Source organism: Periplaneta americana, chromosome 12 (assembly GCF_040183065.1).
Source record: "Periplaneta americana isolate PAMFEO1 chromosome 12, P.americana_PAMFEO1_priV1, whole genome shotgun sequence".
Taxonomy (NCBI): domain Eukaryota; kingdom Metazoa; phylum Arthropoda; class Insecta; order Blattodea; family Blattidae; genus Periplaneta; species Periplaneta americana.
Genome location: NC_091128.1, coordinates 21232713 through 21241738, shown reverse-complemented (window position 1 = coordinate 21241738; position 9026 = coordinate 21232713). Strand labels below are relative to the sequence as shown.

The 9026-nt window shown below is 31.6% G+C and overlaps 1 long non-coding RNA gene across 1 annotated transcript; it reads left to right on the top strand.

The window, feature by feature from the left end:
• The first annotated feature begins 926 nt into the window (after nt 1-926).
• LOC138710019 (uncharacterized) lies at nt 927-5127 on the top strand. Its single transcript, XR_011335020.1, has 3 exons — nt 927-982; nt 1208-1280; nt 4580-5127. It is a non-coding gene; the product is annotated as an uncharacterized lncRNA (long non-coding RNA).
• The last annotated feature ends 3899 nt before the right edge of the window (nt 5128-9026 follow it).

Sequence of the window (9026 nt, the reverse complement as noted above, 5' to 3'; positions counted from 1 at the left end):
GATGATGGGCGTATGTTCTGTTGTTGTTCATGTTACACTGAAAAATAATCAAAGTCGTAGGTAGTTAATCTAATTTTGAAACTGATGGATTTGATTTTAGTATTTGTAATGTATTAAATGAAGCTTACGGATAATTATTCAATGTAGTGGTGATGTTGTAGAAGTTTATTTAACATGGTATGAATCGAAAGTCTGAAATCGCTGAAAGAAATTAAGTGTTGAAAATTAATGTTAGCTTAGTTAAAACAAATGGTGCAATTTGTTATATAAATTTGATTGAAAGTCCAGTTTCAATTAATGTTGAAAAAATGGGATGGCTACGAAGTACACTAAATAAAATGTAAATGTCGGTAATAAATTCTAACTTTGCTAGAGCAAGTCGGAAATATTTAATTATATTAACTACATACATTGAACAATACTCACTAGTTGTGGAAGTGTTTTCTGTGGATGTTGGTCGTGTACTGGTTAAGTGGAGACTGTGTACCTGTGTTTAACATAGTTTAAGTAAGAAGCAAATAGTGCGCGCATGAATACACCGCATCACATGCTGTATAGTGTGTTTTGTAAATTGGGTAAATTTTCATTAATCAATGATTTATCTTTTTTATAATATTTCGAAATATAATATTCTTCTGCCGTGTTTATTTGTGTATTATCTTTATATGTTTTGATTATTGTTAGGGTATCACTTATTGATCCAAGATCATGTCCATATTGAATGAGATGGGATGCATATTTAGATTTTGTTCTGTTGTGTTTAAAATCGGAGATGTGCTCTTTGTATCATGTTTTAAAATTCCGTTTTGTTTGCCCAATATATTTGGCATTACCCAATTTACAAAACACACTATACAGCATGTGATGCGGTGTATTCATGCGCGCACTATTCGCTTCTTACTTAAACTATGTTAAACACAGGTACACAGTCTCCACTTAACCAGTACACGACCAACATCCACAGAAAACACTTCCACAACTAGTGAGTATTGTTCAATGTATGTAGTTAATATAATTAAATATTTCCGACTTGCTCTAGCAAAGTTAGAATTTATTACCGACATTTACATTTTATTTAGTGTACTTCGTAGCCATCCCATTTTTTCAACATTAATTGAAACTGGACTTTCAATCAAATTTATATAACAAATTGCACCATTTGTTTTAACTAAGCTAACATTAATTTTCAACACTTAATTTCTTTCAGCGATTTCAGACTTTCGATTCACACCATGTTAAATAAACTTCTACAACATCACTACTACATTGAATAATTATCCGTAAGCTTCATTTAATACATTACAAATATTAAAATCAAATCCATCAGTTTCAAAATTAGATTAACTACCTACGACTTTGATTATTTTTCAGTGTAACATGAACAACAACAGAACATACGCCCATCATCTGATTAACTATAAACAGTTTAAACCCAACATATTGGCATAAACAATAACACCAAGATCTACAAAATATAGGCAGTTATAACAGGCCAGAATTTTATACTATGATATGGAAAAGTGAATACCTTGTAACAAAATATTGTAATTTGCAAATCCTCACATGCATAGTAAAGCATTAAATAGAGTTAGCTCATTTTTATACTTTATCTTACTTTTAGCCTCATATCATTATATCGTTCATATTATCGTTCATATGTGATGATTTGAAAAGAATATACCCATGATAATATAAGTATATTTTAATTGTTGACAGTTGGGGTATCCACAATTCAACATTATAAAACTAATTCATATAATTTTTTAATAGGTTTTATCTTCATATGATAGTAAACATGTATTGTATGTTAATTGTGTAGATAATATTGAGAGTATTGATAATGTAAAATGACAGAGTGTATCTGATGATGTTGACATGGTCAACGAAAACGTTCATACATCACACAATTTATTATGTAAAGGTTAACACCTAACAAAATATATAAAGTAGTAAAGTCAACGACTGAAAAATTAAATTTCTAACAAGTAATATACTGACTTAGATGACATTATCCATAATAGCATTGTGACTTAGATTATTTTCCCCTGTACTCTTCAATGTTAACAAGTATTAAGCATATAGGGCTACTTAGAATATCTCTTTAATTCTCTGATACTTCTTTAATATGCTTGGATCCGTAAATAGATAAATAATATTGAAAGTGATTTTAATATAGAAGTAATAACTGTATTTTGTGCATTCACAGGAAAGTAAGGAAAGTAATTCAGACTCGGAATCCAAGAGAGGCCCAATATTTAATCACTTTCAAAATTTATTTCTCATGTAAAATAATTATAAGAAGCTTGTTGCCATGGTTATATGAAAATATGTAATGGAGATGTACTTACGAACCAAAAAATAATTAGTCAGAGGCTTTTTTTTGTAGCAATAGCAAACATTTTTTTTTTCAATTTTCCAAAAGTTTGATGTAATGGACTTGAGCCCCTCTTGGATTCCGGGTCTCAATTAATAATCTTACTTAAAACACTGACTTAGAAATGAAGATAGGTAGAACGTTTTGGGATTACAAAATTTCATTTTTCAAGACTAGAACCAAACAAAGTATACCAATTCCTATGGGAAGCGGAGCTGGCAGATCGGCCCATTCCGTGATGATAATGGTAATGATGAATATTATGGTGAAGATGATGGTGATGATAATGATCGAAAATTCCTTGTGAGTGAAATCTATGAAGTCAAATTTTTTCTCCATATATCTGTGCCTAGGTAATCATTTCATGTATGTGTCTTTTAAATTATAGTTAAAAGAAAATGGTCACTGACTGAATTATGAATTACTGCACCATATTAAAATTACGGTAACTCAAATTCCTTTTTCTCAAAACTCTGTGTATATTTCATTTCAATTTGATTTCTTTTACGTTTCTATCTATTTTTGATAGATATTTCTAACATTCCTACCGTACATTACTAAAGATACGTTAAAACTTCTTATATCAAAATCTTTTAATAAAGTTTGGTAGTAGCGGAAACCATGCCGAAACTGGTCTGAAGGGTATAGTACCGCTTAGGTTCCAATAGTTTAACACAGAACATTATTAAATATGTTCCATTTATAAATTTGTAACGTGTTGTTGTTACTCGTTCACTTTTCGTTCAGATACTACTTTTTCCTTTCCATTGTATGGCTGTTTTTGTATTGATTTTATTGTGTGTTTTGTGCTTGGAACATTAAATATATTCATTAATTCGTAGTTTTTTGCACAAGGACAGGCCTTTCACTGATAACCCGACATTCTCCAATTTTTCTGTTTTATGCCTTCCACCTAGTCTCCGCATATAATCCATAATTATATCTTAATCTCGTCTATAATCTGATATCTTATTCTCTTCTCCCGTTCACCAATCATTCCAGTGTATCCTTTAGTAAGCACTTTATTCTCAGCCAGTGAACTAACCAATTCCTCTTTTTCTTCCAGATCAATCTCAGCACCATTCCTTCTTCATCTAATCATTCCAAGACAGCTTTATTTCTTACTCTGTCTATCCATTTCACACTCTCCATTCTTCTCCATACCCACATTACAAATACTTCTTTTCGTTTCTCTTCACTTCGTCGTAATGCCCATGCTTCTGCTCCATACAATGCCACGCTCCACACAAAGCACTATATTAGTCTCTTCCTTATTTATTTTTCCATAAGTCGGTAGAAGATGTTCCTTTTTTCTATTAAAAGCTTCCTTTGCCATTCCTATCCTCCTTTTGACTTCTTGGCAGCAGCTAGAGCAAGTCGGAAATATTTAATTATATTAACTACATACATTGAACAATACTCACTAGTTGTGGAAGTACTTTCTGTGGATGTTGGTCGTGTACTGGTTAAGTGGAGACTGTGTACCTGTGTTTAACATAGTTTAAGTGAGAAGCAAATAGTGCGCGCATGAATACACCGCATCACATGCTGTATAGTGTGTTTTGTAAATTGGGTAAATTTTCATTATTCAATGATTTATCTTTTTTATAATATTTCGAAATATAATATTCTTCTGCCGTGTTTATTTGTGTATTATCTTTATATGTTTTGATTATTGTTAGGGTATCACTTATTGATCCAAGATCATGTCCATATTGAATGAGATGGGATGCATATTTAGATTTTGTTCTGTTGTGTTTAAAATCGGAGATGTGCTCTTTGTATCATGTTTTAAAATTCCGTTTTGTTTGCCCAATATATTTGGCATTACCCAATTTACAAAACACACTATACAGCATGTGATGCGGTGTATTCATGCGCGCACTATTCGCTTCTTACTTAAACTATGTTAAACACAGGTACACAGTCTCCACTTAACCAGTACACGACCAACATCCACAGAAAACACTTCCACAACTAGTGAGTATTGTTCAATGTATGTAGTTAATATAATTAAATATTTCCGACTTGCTCTAGCAAAGTTAGAATTTATTACCGACATTTACATTTTATTTAGTGTACTTCGTAGCCATCCCATTTTTTCAACATTAATTGAAACTGGACTTTCAATCAAATTTATATAACAAATTGCACCATTTGTTTTAACTAAGCTAACATTAATTTTCAACACTTAATTTCTTTCAGCGATTTCAGACTTTCGATTCACACCATGTTAAATAAACTTCTACAACATCACTACTACATTGAATAATTATCCGTAAGCTTCATTTAATACATTACAAATATTAAAATCAAATCCATCAGTTTCAAAATTAGATTAACTACCTACGACTTTGATTATTTTTCAGTGTAACATGAACAACAACAGAACATACGCCCATCATCTGATTAACTATAAACAGTTTAAACCCAACATATTGGCATAAACAATAACACCAAGATCTACAAAATATAGGCAGTTATAACAGGCCAGAATTTTATACTATGATATGGAAAAGTGAATACCTTGTAACAAAATATTGTAATTTGCAAATCCTCACATGCATAGTAAAGCATTAAATAGAGTTAGCTCATTTTTATACTTTATCTTACTTTTAGCCTCATATCATTATATCGTTCATATTATCGTTCATATGTGATGATTTGAAAAGAATATACCCATGATAATATAAGTATATTTTAATTGTTGACAGTTGGGGTATCCACAATTCAACATTATAAAACTAATTCATATAATTTTTTAATAGGTTTTATCTTCATATGATAGTAAACATGTATTGTATGTTAATTGTGTAGATAATATTGAGAGTATTGATAATGTAAAATGACAGAGTGTATCTGATGATGTTGACATGGTCAACGAAAACGTTCATACATCACACAATTTATTATGTAAAGGTTAACACCTAACAAAATATATAAAGTAGTAAAGTCAACGACTGAAAAATTAAATTTCTAACAAGTAATATACTGACTTAGATGACATTATCCATAATAGCATTGTGACTTAGATTATTTTCCCCTGTACTCTTCAATGTTAACAAGTATTAAGCATATAGGGCTACTTAGAATATCTCTTTAATTCTCTGATACTTCTTTAATATGCTTGGATCCGTAAATAGATAAATAATATTGAAAGTGATTTTAATATAGAAGTAATAACTGTATTTTGTGCATTCACAGGAAAGTAAGGAAAGTAATTCAGACTCGGAATCCAAGAGAGGCCCAATATTTAATCACTTTCAAAATTTATTTCTCATGTAAAATAATTATAAGAAGCTTGTTGCCATGGTTATATGAAAATATGTAATGGAGATGTACTTACGAACCAAAAAATAATTAGTCAGAGGCTTTTTTTTGTAGCAATAGCAAACATTTTTTTTTTCAATTTTCCAAAAGTTTGATGTAATGGACTTGAGCCCCTCTTGGATTCCGGGTCTCAATTAATAATCTTACTTAAAACACTGACTTAGAAATGAAGATAGGTAGAACGTTTTGGGATTACAAAATTTCATTTTTCAAGACTAGAACCAAACAAAGTATACCAATTCCTATGGGAAGCGGAGCTGGCAGATCGGCCCATTCCGTGATGATAATGGTAATGATGAATATTATGGTGAAGATGATGGTGATGATAATGATCGAAAATTCCTTGTGAGTGAAATCTATGAAGTCAAATTTTTTCTCCATATATCTGTGCCTAGGTAATCATTTCATGTATGTGTCTTTTAAATTATAGTTAAAAGAAAATGGTCACTGACTGAATTATGAATTACTGCACCATATTAAAATTACGGTAACTCAAATTCCTTTTTCTCAAAACTCTGTGTATATTTCATTTCAATTTGATTTCTTTTACGTTTCTATCTATTTTTGATAGATATTTCTAACATTCCTACTGTACATTACTAAAGATACGTTAAAACTTCTTATATCAAAATCTTTTAATAAAGTTTGGTAGTAGCGGAAACCATGCCGAAACTGGTCTGAAGGGTATAGTACCGCTTAGGTTCCAATAGTTTAACACAGAACATTATTAAATATGTTCCATTTATAAATTTGTCACGTGTTGTTGTTACTCGTTCACTTTTCGTTCAGATACTACTTTTTCCTTTCCATTGTATGGCTGTTTTTGTATTGATTTTATTGTGTGTTTTGTGCTTGGAACATTAAATATATTCATTAATTCGTAGTTTTTTGCACAAGGACAGGCCTTTCACTGATAACCCGACATTCTCCAATTTTTCTGTTTTATGCCTTCCACCTAGTCTCCGCATATAATCCATAATTATATCTTAATCTCGTCTATAATCTGATATCTTATTCTCTTCTCCCGTTCACCAATCATTCCAGTGTATCCTTTAGTAAGCACTTTATTCTCAGCCAGTGAACTAACCAATTCCTCTTTTTCTTCCAGATCAATCTCAGCACCATTCCTTCTTCATCTAATCATTCCAAGACAGCTTTATTTCTTACTCTGTCTATCCATTTCACACTCTCCATTCTTCTCCATACCCACATTACAAATACTTCTTTTCGTTTCTCTTCACTTCGTCGTAATGCCCATGCTTCTGCTCCATACAATGCCACGCTCCACACAAAGCACTATATTAGTCTCTTCCTTATTTATTTTTCCATAAGTCGGTAGAAGATGTTCCTTTTTTCTATTAAAAGCTTCCTTTGCCATTCCTATCCTCCTTTTGACTTCTTGGCAGCAGCTCATATTACTGCTTACAGTGCATCCCAAGTGAATGAAGCTGTCCACTAGTTCCACTGCCTCATTTAATATTCGCAAGTTTACCTTCTTTATTTTTCTTCATATGACAATGGCCTTTGTCCTAGTTTCATTTATCTTCATTCCATACTGCTCACAGCTGTCATTTAGTTCCAGTGGCACATGTGTTAGTATCGTTTCCTCTTCTGTTAACAACATCTTATCATCAACAAATCACTTTATTCTTCTTCTTTCTACTATCCCCACTCCCATGTTCTAAAAACAGTTCTTCATTAAAACCTCCAAGTAGGTGTTGAAAAGCTTAGGTGATAAACGACATCCTTATCGTACTCCTCTATCTATTTCACTTCCTTCTGACACTTCTTATCCTATCCTGACTTTGAGTCGTTGTTTCATACGAAGGTTACAGAACAGTGTTCTGTCTTTGTAATCCACATAGTTTTTTTCAGGATTCCCATCAGTTTATTAAAATCCATTCTCTGAAATGTCTTTTCTAGGTCCACAAATACTAGGCCTATATACACTTCTTTAGTCTTTCTAGGTATCTTTCACCGATTGTTCGTAGCAGTCCATTCGGATTTTTCGTAATTTTCCCTTTCCTGAAGCCTAATTGTTTTTCTTCCATCCTTCCATCTTGGATTATAAACGCCGATTCATTATTCACAAGAGAATTTCCGCGGAGTGCGATATCAGGCTGATAGTCTGAAATCGTTAAATGTGTTGGCATTATTTTTCTTGGAATTTGGGACCAATAATGTCTTCGTAAAATATTCAGGCTATTCGCCTTTCTCATATATTTCTTTGCATAATGATAAAATTTCCTAAGCTGAAAATAAGAATGCGAATGTTACATAGTTCAAATTTAATATTCAATAAATATACTTAGAGAAACATAAAAAATACAGAAATCACGAAAATATCTAAAAGCAAGCGAGAGATTATTTCAAAGTAAAATATTCGTAATATGTGTGATTTTTATAGCAAAACACAAGACTATCACTTTAAGTCGTCAATATATGATAGAATAGGGGACCTATATACAAGAGTATACATAATACGTAGCCTAGACATGATGTATTAAATGTTAACAGTTGTCACAAACTGTTGTTGAATATGGCCATAAAGTCACTTAAATATGCTCTCCTGCATACATGACTTACATGTGTCTAAAATGCAGGTAGTATGCGGTAAACATTACAATGAGAAGACTTCAACCGGCACCGTGGACCGTGTGCAGGCATAGCTCAGTTGGAAAGAGTGCTCAGCGCGCTGAGGTGAGAGGTCCCGGGTTCGATTCCCGGTGCCGGAACGAATTTGTCTCGAATTAAAGGTGATAACACAGCCTAGAGTTTGAATAAATTTCCTTTTTATATGCATTGTGGAATATTTGAAAGTCATATTGAGGTTAAAATTTCAGATAAGTTGGAATTTATATAGTAGACCTAATAATTATTTTACAGTTTCCGTCTACAACTTATCAATTCATACTGAAATAATATTCTGTTATTTCTGTTACTTCACATTACAAGGTTAGAATTCCACTTTCACATTACAAGATTATAATTCCACTAATATTTTCGAGCTTTTAAAAATCATCTCCAAATGGAGAGACATAAATTTACAAATTGAGCACAGTTCAAATACGTAGAAGAAGAAACATATGCACTTATTACGAACTAAGTTAAAAACATGTATAAAGCCAATTTAAAATTATATAAGGTGTGTTTCTAAGTTATTTTTAATATGTGTTAAACATTATTTTGTAAAATTTATAAAGTAATAATCTTTTAAAGGGGACCACGATATTTGAATCTTTTGATGTTACATGACTAGTTTCAATCATAAAGATTATGGACATATTGGCAATCAAAAGTTTAAAATTTAATTTAGACTTAA